Consider the following 10,221-nt stretch of genomic DNA (forward strand, 5'->3'; position numbering starts at 1 on the left):
CTCACCCCCCTAACTAAATTAGGCATTGTCCTCAATGACTAAATAAAATAACTTAAAGCTTACCATGATTGAAATAATCAGAGAAGGAGGGATATTACCTTAAATGCGTGCAAAATTACATCAGCTAAAATCTGTAGAATTTATATCCTTAACAAAAGAAATAGGAGTAATGATTCGTGAGGATTAAAATTACTACAACGACTAAATATTTGTCATGTGCATGTCTATATTTGTCATGTGCATGTCTATAGAGTTATACGTCTCCAAAAAGGTGGAGGTAGAATGTAAGAGTCACATGTACAAATGACACGACTGAATAAAAATAAAAAATAAACAATGAATAATAATAATAATAATAATAATAATAATAATAATAATAATAATAATAATAATAATAATAAATTAAAATACGGAATACAAGATTTGTCTCTGCCTACAAGGCTACAAATAAGAGTGATAAAACCATAATAGACAATCAAGTACATGAGTGATCATATTAAGAATCTTGGAATACATAATCCTAGATAGAGGACTCTATTTTGATTTTTGGACGACCTCTCTTTTTGAACGGATGTTTCAGGCTTTGTTATTCTGGAGTATAAGAATATGTTCCATCAACTCCTTATGTCGCTGAATACTCATCTCCTCCTTGTTTTTCTGATAATTATACAATTTGTGCATACCCCTAAACAGTGTTAAACCCATGTCTCGCACATTCGGATCCATCTCGAGCATCAAAGACACTAGTGTTTTCAAAATAAGGAGGTGGGGAATCGTGGTCGGATGAGCTGGTGTCATACCAAAACTGGTTCACCCTCGCATCAATAAACTAGGCTCCCAAAATCGGTGGGCCGGTGTAAAATCTGCCTAGGAATCTGTCCTTCTTTAAGTTTCTATTCCTTCCCTCAACTATTTCTGCACTAAACAATTCTAACTCGCACAAAAGCCTAGTGATAAATTTTGGAAGGATGAGATGCCCATGATTTGCATTCTTCCTCTCCATAATATTCTTCATTATAGTCTTTCCCAAACAAATTTTGCTATCCCTCTTCATTAGCATAAAAAGGATATGACCACCGTGTTCATAAATCAGAGAAAAATTACTTTCGACCCAATGACATTATCACAAATCCAACGATATGTCAAAATTTGATTCACTGAAGCGGAGCAAACTCGACACGATTTGCAGAATCTACTTCTACTCTTTTCCAAGCACGGCTCTATAATCACATGATTGTTTCGCCTTTGTTTGTGGTCCATAGTGTGCTGAAATTCCCATTTTTTCGACTAGAAAATCAGGAGTGATAATGGTGGGTTCAGAGTCATTATCCCAATACAATGTCATTTTCCCATTCACCTCTTCATAATCAATTCTGCAGTCATAGAAACGTCTAACAATGCCTTCATGATATTTGTCTTCATTAGAATAAAATAGACAGTCCCAACCCCGAGTTTCACATTCTTCTTTAAAAAATCCGTTCATGGCATTGTTGTCAAACAACTCTCCATAACAAAGTTCGGCGTGAATCTTTCGTTCGGTCGTCATATTTATTTTGCTTAACTTATCCTAGGGCTGTCGTAATGGAGATGGCCAAACAGAGGGTAAAATAACACAACAAGACTACTGGAACAATACTGCAAACAGTTGTTCAGTAAACCCAAAAATCGTCCAGTACAAAACAAACTTGTTTCTCTGAAAAAAAAAATTTTCGAGCCTAACTACAGCACTATTCCTTCTTCACAATTCAACACCCATTACTACCTTCATGTTTTTCCCATTCTCCTCAATCAACAGCCAACAAAAACAAAGAAAGAAAAACTGAAAAACGACTTCAAATCGCAAATTTCAGCCACCTATAATCGAAACTGAGCGGTAGTGTTGAACACGGCGGTCGAATCTTGAGCCACCCATAATTCGAATCCCATCATGCTTGACCGGCGATCGATCTTGCCGGTGAGCAGGTGTTGAACACGATTATAAGTGTGTCTGGTCGGCTGGAAGTTGCGGGTTGTGGTGGGGGCGGCTGGAAGTGTGTTTGGAGGTGTGCAACTCGTGGTGGGGGCGGCTGGAAGTGTGCAACTCGTGGTGGTTGCGGCTGGAAGTGTGTCTGAAGAAGAAGAATAAGTGTGGAAGGGTGCGGCTGGAAGTTGCGGGTTGTGGTGGGGTTTGGAAGTGTGTTTGGAGGTGTGCAACCTCGTGGTGGGGGCGGAGGAAGTGTGCAACTCGTGGTGGTGGTTCGGGCTGGAAGAAGAAGAAGAAGAAGAATAAGTGTGGAAGCGGCCGGAAGAAGATGAAGTCGTTTTTTTGGTTGTTTTTTTTTGAGTTTTAAGGCCCAAAATCGATTTTAGAGAGTTTTTATTAGGATTGGGTTTTAAAACAAAGTGGGATTCTAACTCATCGGGTCGGGAATAGAGATCTAGTCCAGAATGGAGAAGAATTCCACCTTACTAAAGCACAACTTAACATATATATATATGTGTCGCAAGATACACTTCAAAGCTCATATCAATTTCATTCTTATTCATAAAAACTAATCACTCACTCCATAAACTATTGATATTTTAAGAAATTAAAAACAACTAATCCCATGACAGTAGAAAATAAAATTAACTTCTACATAAACTCTTCCAAATACTATACCCTAACGAGTAAAAAAAATAGATTAATTCTCCGTACTCTCGATACTTCAAGCTCCTTCCCGAACCTTGTCATTGCTATCAATGTGCTCAAAAATTATCTTCCAAACTTCCTTGTCGGTACAATTTTTATAAATATCTTCATCACTCCAATAACACCTCGACAATAACTTTCTTCCGTATTTGATGTCCAATTTAACCTTATAATCCCAAGCCAAGAGTCTAGAGCGCCTAAGAGTAATGTGTAGTGCATTGACTGTTTGAATTGGGACCCAATCTTTGTAGTGATTCTCTAAGCCTGGACACAAGTAACGTACCATCTTGCAAATAAAAACGGGGAGCACTAGCTTATTGGTGTTCCTAAGAAAGATGTATACGATTTGTGTTAGCATCCTATAGAATACGTTGTAGAATTCACCGTTCTCCAAATCCTTTAGTAAGTGTAGGCTATAATTATCAGCAGAAAATAGATTAGGATCACCGAAGATATTGGTAGAGATCCACATCAAAGCTAAGGCACGGTTCCGAGCAAAGGTGTTTATAGGGATGCGCTTGCGATCTATTACTTTCAAACCTGGTCCTAGTTGCTTCTCGTAGGTGAGAGCCCCATTCTTTGGTTCTTGGTTTAGAAAGTTTCTATTGACTCCTCGACTCATATCCTCCACCAATCCTGTTAGTTCACGCCTAATCTCTTCATCTTCTACTCCAAACATCCTTGAAATCACTTCGGGGCTTATGCAGAAGTGCATGGTTTTAAGAGATCCTACTAGGTATCCCATAGTACTGAAGGTTTGAAGACAAGAATAGAATTCACGAACCATCTGAGGAGAGTAAGTGTCTTCTGGTGTATAAAACAAACCAGTCAAGTTTCTAACTTCTAGTTGATTTCCGAAGTAATGTCCTAAAGGGCTGTTAAACAAATCTTGGTAGCACTTCTCTGGTATGATCTTGGCATCTGGAGAGAGATTGATTTGGGTGAATTCAACAGTCTGGAATGTTCCTAAGTTTATATAATTCATTGTAGCACATGGCCGGTTTATGATTTGAGAGGTATTTGCGGTGAAAGCGGTGAAATATGGAGAGTATGGGTCGATTTCTTCTGACATGTTTTGGCTATGAGATACAGAACGAAAGAGATGTAGAAGGTATTGAAATAGTGAACTCAGGAGATGCTACAAAGTATAGCTTTATAGGAGAAGTTTCAGACGTGCTCCACTTCTCTTCTAGTCAGAAACGCAAAGCTACAGCTTCCTGACGCTGGGTAGATTTCTATTCCTTTTTGAACTTGAATTCTATAGACTCTTGACTCTCTCTTCTTTCTTTTGCACGAAAATATTTAGTCTTTTGGGTTATGTTGGACTATCCTAAGTCCTCTAATCCTAATTAAAATGGAATTAGTATAAAGCTAACGAGAGTTGAAGTAGAAGTAGGAAAAAAAAATCTTCTCTTATATAGTTGAAGCAATGTGAGTTTAGTGAGGATTTTGCTATGAATTTTCAGCACAAGCTCAGGTACGCATCTTTTTTTTTTTTTTTTTTTTTTTTTTAAGAAATAATTTTACTATCTATTTAAACTACTTGGGTTGCCTCCCATAAGCTTAAGTTTAATGTCATATAAACCGACACATAGGGGAAACTTAATTCTCACCCCCCTAACTAAATTAGGTAATTAATTTTATAAATTTGTGGGTCTTTTATAGTCAGATTCCCTAGACTTAAAACTTGTTTGTAATCCAATTTTTGCTCTTTTTATCTTCCTTCTTTTCCATGCGTGGCCTATACATTTTAGTAGAGGGCTTAGTCATCTTAATTAAATCTTTGATAAATCTACGATTAAAAGTAGCTTGACATAAAGATGCTCGAATGTCTTTATATTTTTGTATGAGGTTGACCGGTGTCTAGCAAAGTATTAATATGGTGTATAACACTATCATTGTTATAATTCATGCCTAATTGTGATACACATGATAAAAATGGATCTTTGTAGTGAGTGTTCCTAAAAATTTTATTAGCAATTGTGTGTATTGCACATAGATCATCCATCTTTTCCGTATCATCGTCAGGGTTTCTAAATAATGTAAAGATGTTTACATCTACTCTCATATTCCCGAAAGTGATAGACATGTTCCCATTCCTACAATTAATTAAAGCTTCACAGAGCTAAGAATGGTCTACCCAAGATGATAGGAATTTGGTTTCCATTTGTAGGCAAAGTGTCAAGAACTATAAAATCAACGGGGTAATAAAAATCAGAGACCTTGATAATCACATCCTCTATTATCCCTCGTGGAATCTTAATAGATCTATCGCCTAATCTGTAGTCTAACATTTGTTGGTTTCAAGTCCTTTAACCCTAGTTGTTTATAAACTGAGTATGGTAATAAATTCACACTAGCACCTAAATCCAATAATGCTTGATCAGTGTAGTCCTCTCCTATTCTACACATAACTGTAGGACTACCGGGTCCTTATGTTTTACTACGGCTTTGTTTTGTAGAAAGGATGAACAACTTTGTGCAATAAAAGCGTCCTTAGGAATATTTGTTTTTTTCTTTACTAGGTCTTTTATAAATTTAGCATATGAAGGTATTTGTTTAATTGCACTTAGAAAAGGAATATTGATATGTAGATTTTAAAAATATTCATGATCTCATTATATTGTGCTTCCTTTTTTGTTATCTTTTAACCTAGAGGGAATGGTCTTGGTGGAATTTTTTCGGTTACACCGCTCTTTGGTTTTCTCGGTTTCAACCGGCTTTTCCTTATCTTTTGTTATAACAACTTCATCGTAATCGGTATGTCAACTTTGTTATCTATTTTCTTTTCCAGGACCTAAGGGTAGATATTGAGTTAACTACCTCGTGGGATACGGATGAAGGGGTGGTTTCAACTTGATAAACATTTCTACCTTTAGGGTTTTGTTCAGTTGACTTGGTAGAGTTCCCTTGGTCCGTCTCCGCTAGACTAGCTAGTATCCGATTGAATTGTTGGCTCATCCGTTGAGTTATTTGTTGAGTTACGAGAAATTTGTTGTGTTACTTGTTGAGCCATAATATCAAATTTTTGGTCAATTCTTTTGAATTCATTCTCAGTTTTGGTGGCTAAAGCTTTCATGGTTTCATCTGTGGTGTTGGGTTGGGTTTGGTAATTAGCCATAGGATCAATAGCTGATTCTCTATTTACGTTTGGTTGTTGTTGTTGTGGGTAATACTGTGGAGAAGGTATTACTGCGCCTCTATTATTCATGTATTGTTGCCTATTGTTCCCTTGATTACCTTGAAAACCATATTGGTTTTGCTGTGGAGACATGTTCTGTCTCCATTGATAATTATTTCGTGGATCTTGGTTATAGTTATTACTAAAGTTATGGGCAACAAATACTGGACAAACTAGTGTATCATGGTCTGTGGCAAAACAACTTTCACAAAATTGATTGGCACTCATTGCTTGTTGAGGTTGATTATTCATTGGAGGGTTTGAAGTAAATGAATCAAATTTCTTATTTAAGTTTTCGATTCCTGTGGTTAAACTAGCAATGGCACCTTCAAGTTTCTCATTAAGTTCATTTTTAACCTCATACATACCGGGTTTACTAAAACTCATCCCCCATCTACCCGTGCCATGTCCTCATGGTCACTACTATTGGCCCAATCCTTAGAACTCTCGAGAAAAGTTTTGCAAAAAGTGTAGGCTTCATCGAGTAAGACTAGTAAATCTTCCTCCATTCATTGATTCAATTAATCGACGGTTCATAGGTGAAAGACCTTTTTATAAAGTAATGTACGATATTAAGTATGTCAAAACCATGATGTGGACAACGGACAAGTAAATCATTAAATCTATCCCATGTTGTATGAAACTCTTCATTAGGTTTTCCTTTGAAAGTTGAAATAGCCAATTGCATGGCTTCGGTTTTACGTAAAGGGTAATATTGTTTCATAAACTTTTGTGATAGTTGCTCCCAAGTAGTTATAGAATTAGAGGGTAGGGATCTATACCAACGTAGTCGCGGCATCCTCAAAAGTCAATGGGAACAACCTTAATTTAGTCTCTTGGTGAAAGATGAGGTGCTTTAAAAGTACTTAATATGCTCAAGAATTTACTCGAGATGATTATATGGTTCTTCATTTTTTTGCCATAATATCTTGGCAACATATTAAGAATGGTCGGTTTAATCTCATAGTTATTGTTATTGTGCGGCATCACTATGCGGTTTGGTGGTTGAACTGCGATAGGTTGAAACAAGGTGCTAAGAGTTCTTTGATCAGCCATGGTGTCTAATTGTACTCTCCGGTGTATTCTCTAAATCTACTAGTGGTGTGTGTGTTTTAATCAGAATCGATCCCCGAGTTTGATGGTGTGGTATTCTCTAAAACCGAATTGGAAGATTGTTACAAGAATTAGCTCTTCCGATTAAACGTTTATTGAGGTGAATCACTTAAACCAAGTTTTCATGCACTAGATAATAAAGCTATGTAAAATAATCTAATATGCACTTAATTAACTAAATTATATTATCAAACTATATGATGCTAACTATTAATGCTAATTATGAAACCGCTAACGAGGAGATTCACGATTGGAAGAGAAGCACTTACTGTTACAGCAAGCAAAACAAGTCCAAAAATTTTGAAATTTTTATAGCAGCTACCTGATACGTCCAGAAAGTAGCCTGTAAAATTTCAGAGCAATCGGAGCTTGCTAAGTCCCTCTTCTTTACTGTTCAATCCTGCAGAGTCAAGTGAGAAGTTTTTCTGCACACACTGTAAACAATCGATTGAATAAATACGTAAAAGAGCACTAAAAATCACGAAATTTTTACTGGAGTCTCCTGACGTCTCAAGGATGATCCTGTAAAAAGTTTGGATTATTTAGAATTTTATAGATCCTTCTTCTCGACTGTTCTTCCAGAGACCTTGGTCCTGAAAAGCTGCAGAAACACACTGAAAACAAGCAACTAGTTAAGTGGTCAAAACAGGTCAAAAAGTACTCAAATTTTTACTGGAGGCTCCTGACGTGTCGAGGTTCTTCCTGTAAAAAATTTAGAATTTTTGATAATGTGAAAATAACTCTGCTCGACTGTTTGTACAGATGCTTGCGTCCTGAAAACTGAAAACGGGTTACTGCAAAGACGATGTTAGTTACCCAGGTAAGACAAGCACTAAAAATTCGAAAAAATTTCAATAAATTACCGATACTGTACAGATCAACTCTGTAAAATTTCAGAATTTTTTGAAATTTATAAATACGTTTTCTGTACTGTTCTTTTCTATTAAACAAACACTAAACTTTATGGAAATACTTTTTACTATGCAAATCTAATTGAATTATGCTAAATTAATCTAATTATGCTAAATATGCAATTTATACTATATGAATTCCTAAATTAAAGTAAACTAAATTAAATATTATATCACCTAATCAATTTAGACGGGCAGCGGCGCCATTGAAAAAGCACGCAACACGTATTTATTTGTGTCGTTGTTTGTGTTACGTATCTTTTGCAAATCTTACTTAGCCTATTATATATATTGATTAGTATAGTGGCTAGCAAGGTATCAATCCTACTCTAAATAACTAGTTGATAGTAATAGAAATTCCTAATCTAAATTACTCTAATGGATGCAAGTAAAAGATGTGGCTAAGTAATAAGTAATATATGGTTGATTTGATTTGAGATTTAAACTATGCATAAAATAAACTAAATTAAATATATATATATGAATCAAGAGAGAGAATATCTTGGGAGAGATGAATCCACCAAAATCATAGAATTAGTCTAATAGATCTACCTATCATGCTTAATATAAATCTCCAATAGAAACTCACCATACCTACAAACCTGATGCTCATAACCATGATGATAATATGTGGATTTCAACGTGCTTTCTATCTTTCCATTAAATACTTCTTCAATCTCCAATGATATCTTCTATCTAACCAAATTGTGCTTTAAGTGGCATTCAATATACAACTCTAGGTGCCATGGAAAATCCACATGTGGCATTAACCATACAACTAATTGAGGTGCCATAAAGAATCCAATCATCACACTAGAACACTAAAAACTAGAAGAAAAGAATCTAGGGTTTGTGGTATTTGGCTCTACACAATCTTGAATTACCCTAAGACCTCCTAACCTCCACAGGAGCGTTAGATCAATGGACGAATAAGAAGAAACTCAATGAGGGATTTAAACTAAAACATGATAGAAGAAGAACTAAACTAAAACATACGAAAAAGGCTTCATCTCCCCTCCCAAGAGAAGGGAGATTAGCCCCTCATACTATGCTATGAACACAATATGAAAAGGAATAATCTTTATAGCTATTAATGGTGAAAAGGTCTGAACTTTCTTCTCTCTTAATTCTAGATCTAAGATGCAAAAACTAAATTTCCTAGATAATGTAAACTGAGGTTTTTGTGCCTTATATATGGCTTACATGCTCGATGCGGATAGATATCCGAATCCTATGTTTATTTGGTGTCAAACTCTCTGTAATATTTCTAGAAGAAATCCTGGAAAAGTTAAATTCGGTTGGGCCAAAGTTGGACGTGGCCCACTTTGCCCTGCAGGCTATTTTCCAAGCTGCAGCTTCTGACAGCTTTCAGTTTCCTAATTCTTGTGAAACTCTGACTTCTTTTCCATGTTGATCTCATCTTCCTATGAAGTCGAAATTAAGGCTTTGAGATCAGATTGAAGACTCTTCTAACTCAATTATTATCCTCTTTTAGAGTCCCATTAGGCTTGGCACTTATGGAGACAAATATGACATTTTTGCCCTAGGCCTTTAGCTGTAATTCCCAGTGACTCCTTTTTGACTTGTTTGACTTCTTTTCCCTCCATATTTCATATTTAGGTTCTTTGACCTGCAAAAACTCAAATTGCATCATATTAGAATATTTAAATATAAAATGGAGACTAAAATACACATAATTGGGGTTATAAATCATTACTTTTGAGCACTTATCAGTTCCTCTTGCATGCAAGAAATGCAAAATTGAACTTACAAAGCCCCCTACCATTATCTAATTTGTTTTCCTATAGCGGCACTACAAGACTGATGACGACAAACAATGATGCTGCAGTGAGGTCTTTGACATTGAAAATTTTGCTTGCCTTGGTCAGTTCACCTTCCCCTGGTCCGTGAATGTGAGTACACTACAACATCAACCACTTTAACACAATTTGTGGCAAGCAACTTGCTGTCATATTTGGAATATTCTGCTAACTCTTTGATGTCTGGCTGTAGAACACTGTTAGCCGACGGAAAGTCCGCTGTCGTTACCGGTGACAATGTGAATTGCCTTATTGCGATGCTTTCGGTCGAGGAAAAAGTAAGTGTAATACTTGCATAATCAACTAGTATAATCTAAATTAGTATTTATGGTGGTAATTAACTTGGTTATATCCGAGAAGGCTGATATTGATTTTTTTGTGTGGTTGGGAGTCTTAGAGGACATTTGGACTATTCCTTCGCCTCGGCTTGGCACCCGGATGGCAAGATCCTAGCTACCGGTAACCGTGACGGAAAGACATGCAGACTCACGGGATGTGAGGAATCCTTCTCAATCATCGGGCTGT

This window comes from Coptis chinensis, chromosome 3 (assembly GCF_015680905.1).
Source record: "Coptis chinensis isolate HL-2020 chromosome 3, ASM1568090v1, whole genome shotgun sequence".
NCBI classification, from domain to species: domain Eukaryota; kingdom Viridiplantae; phylum Streptophyta; class Magnoliopsida; order Ranunculales; family Ranunculaceae; genus Coptis; species Coptis chinensis.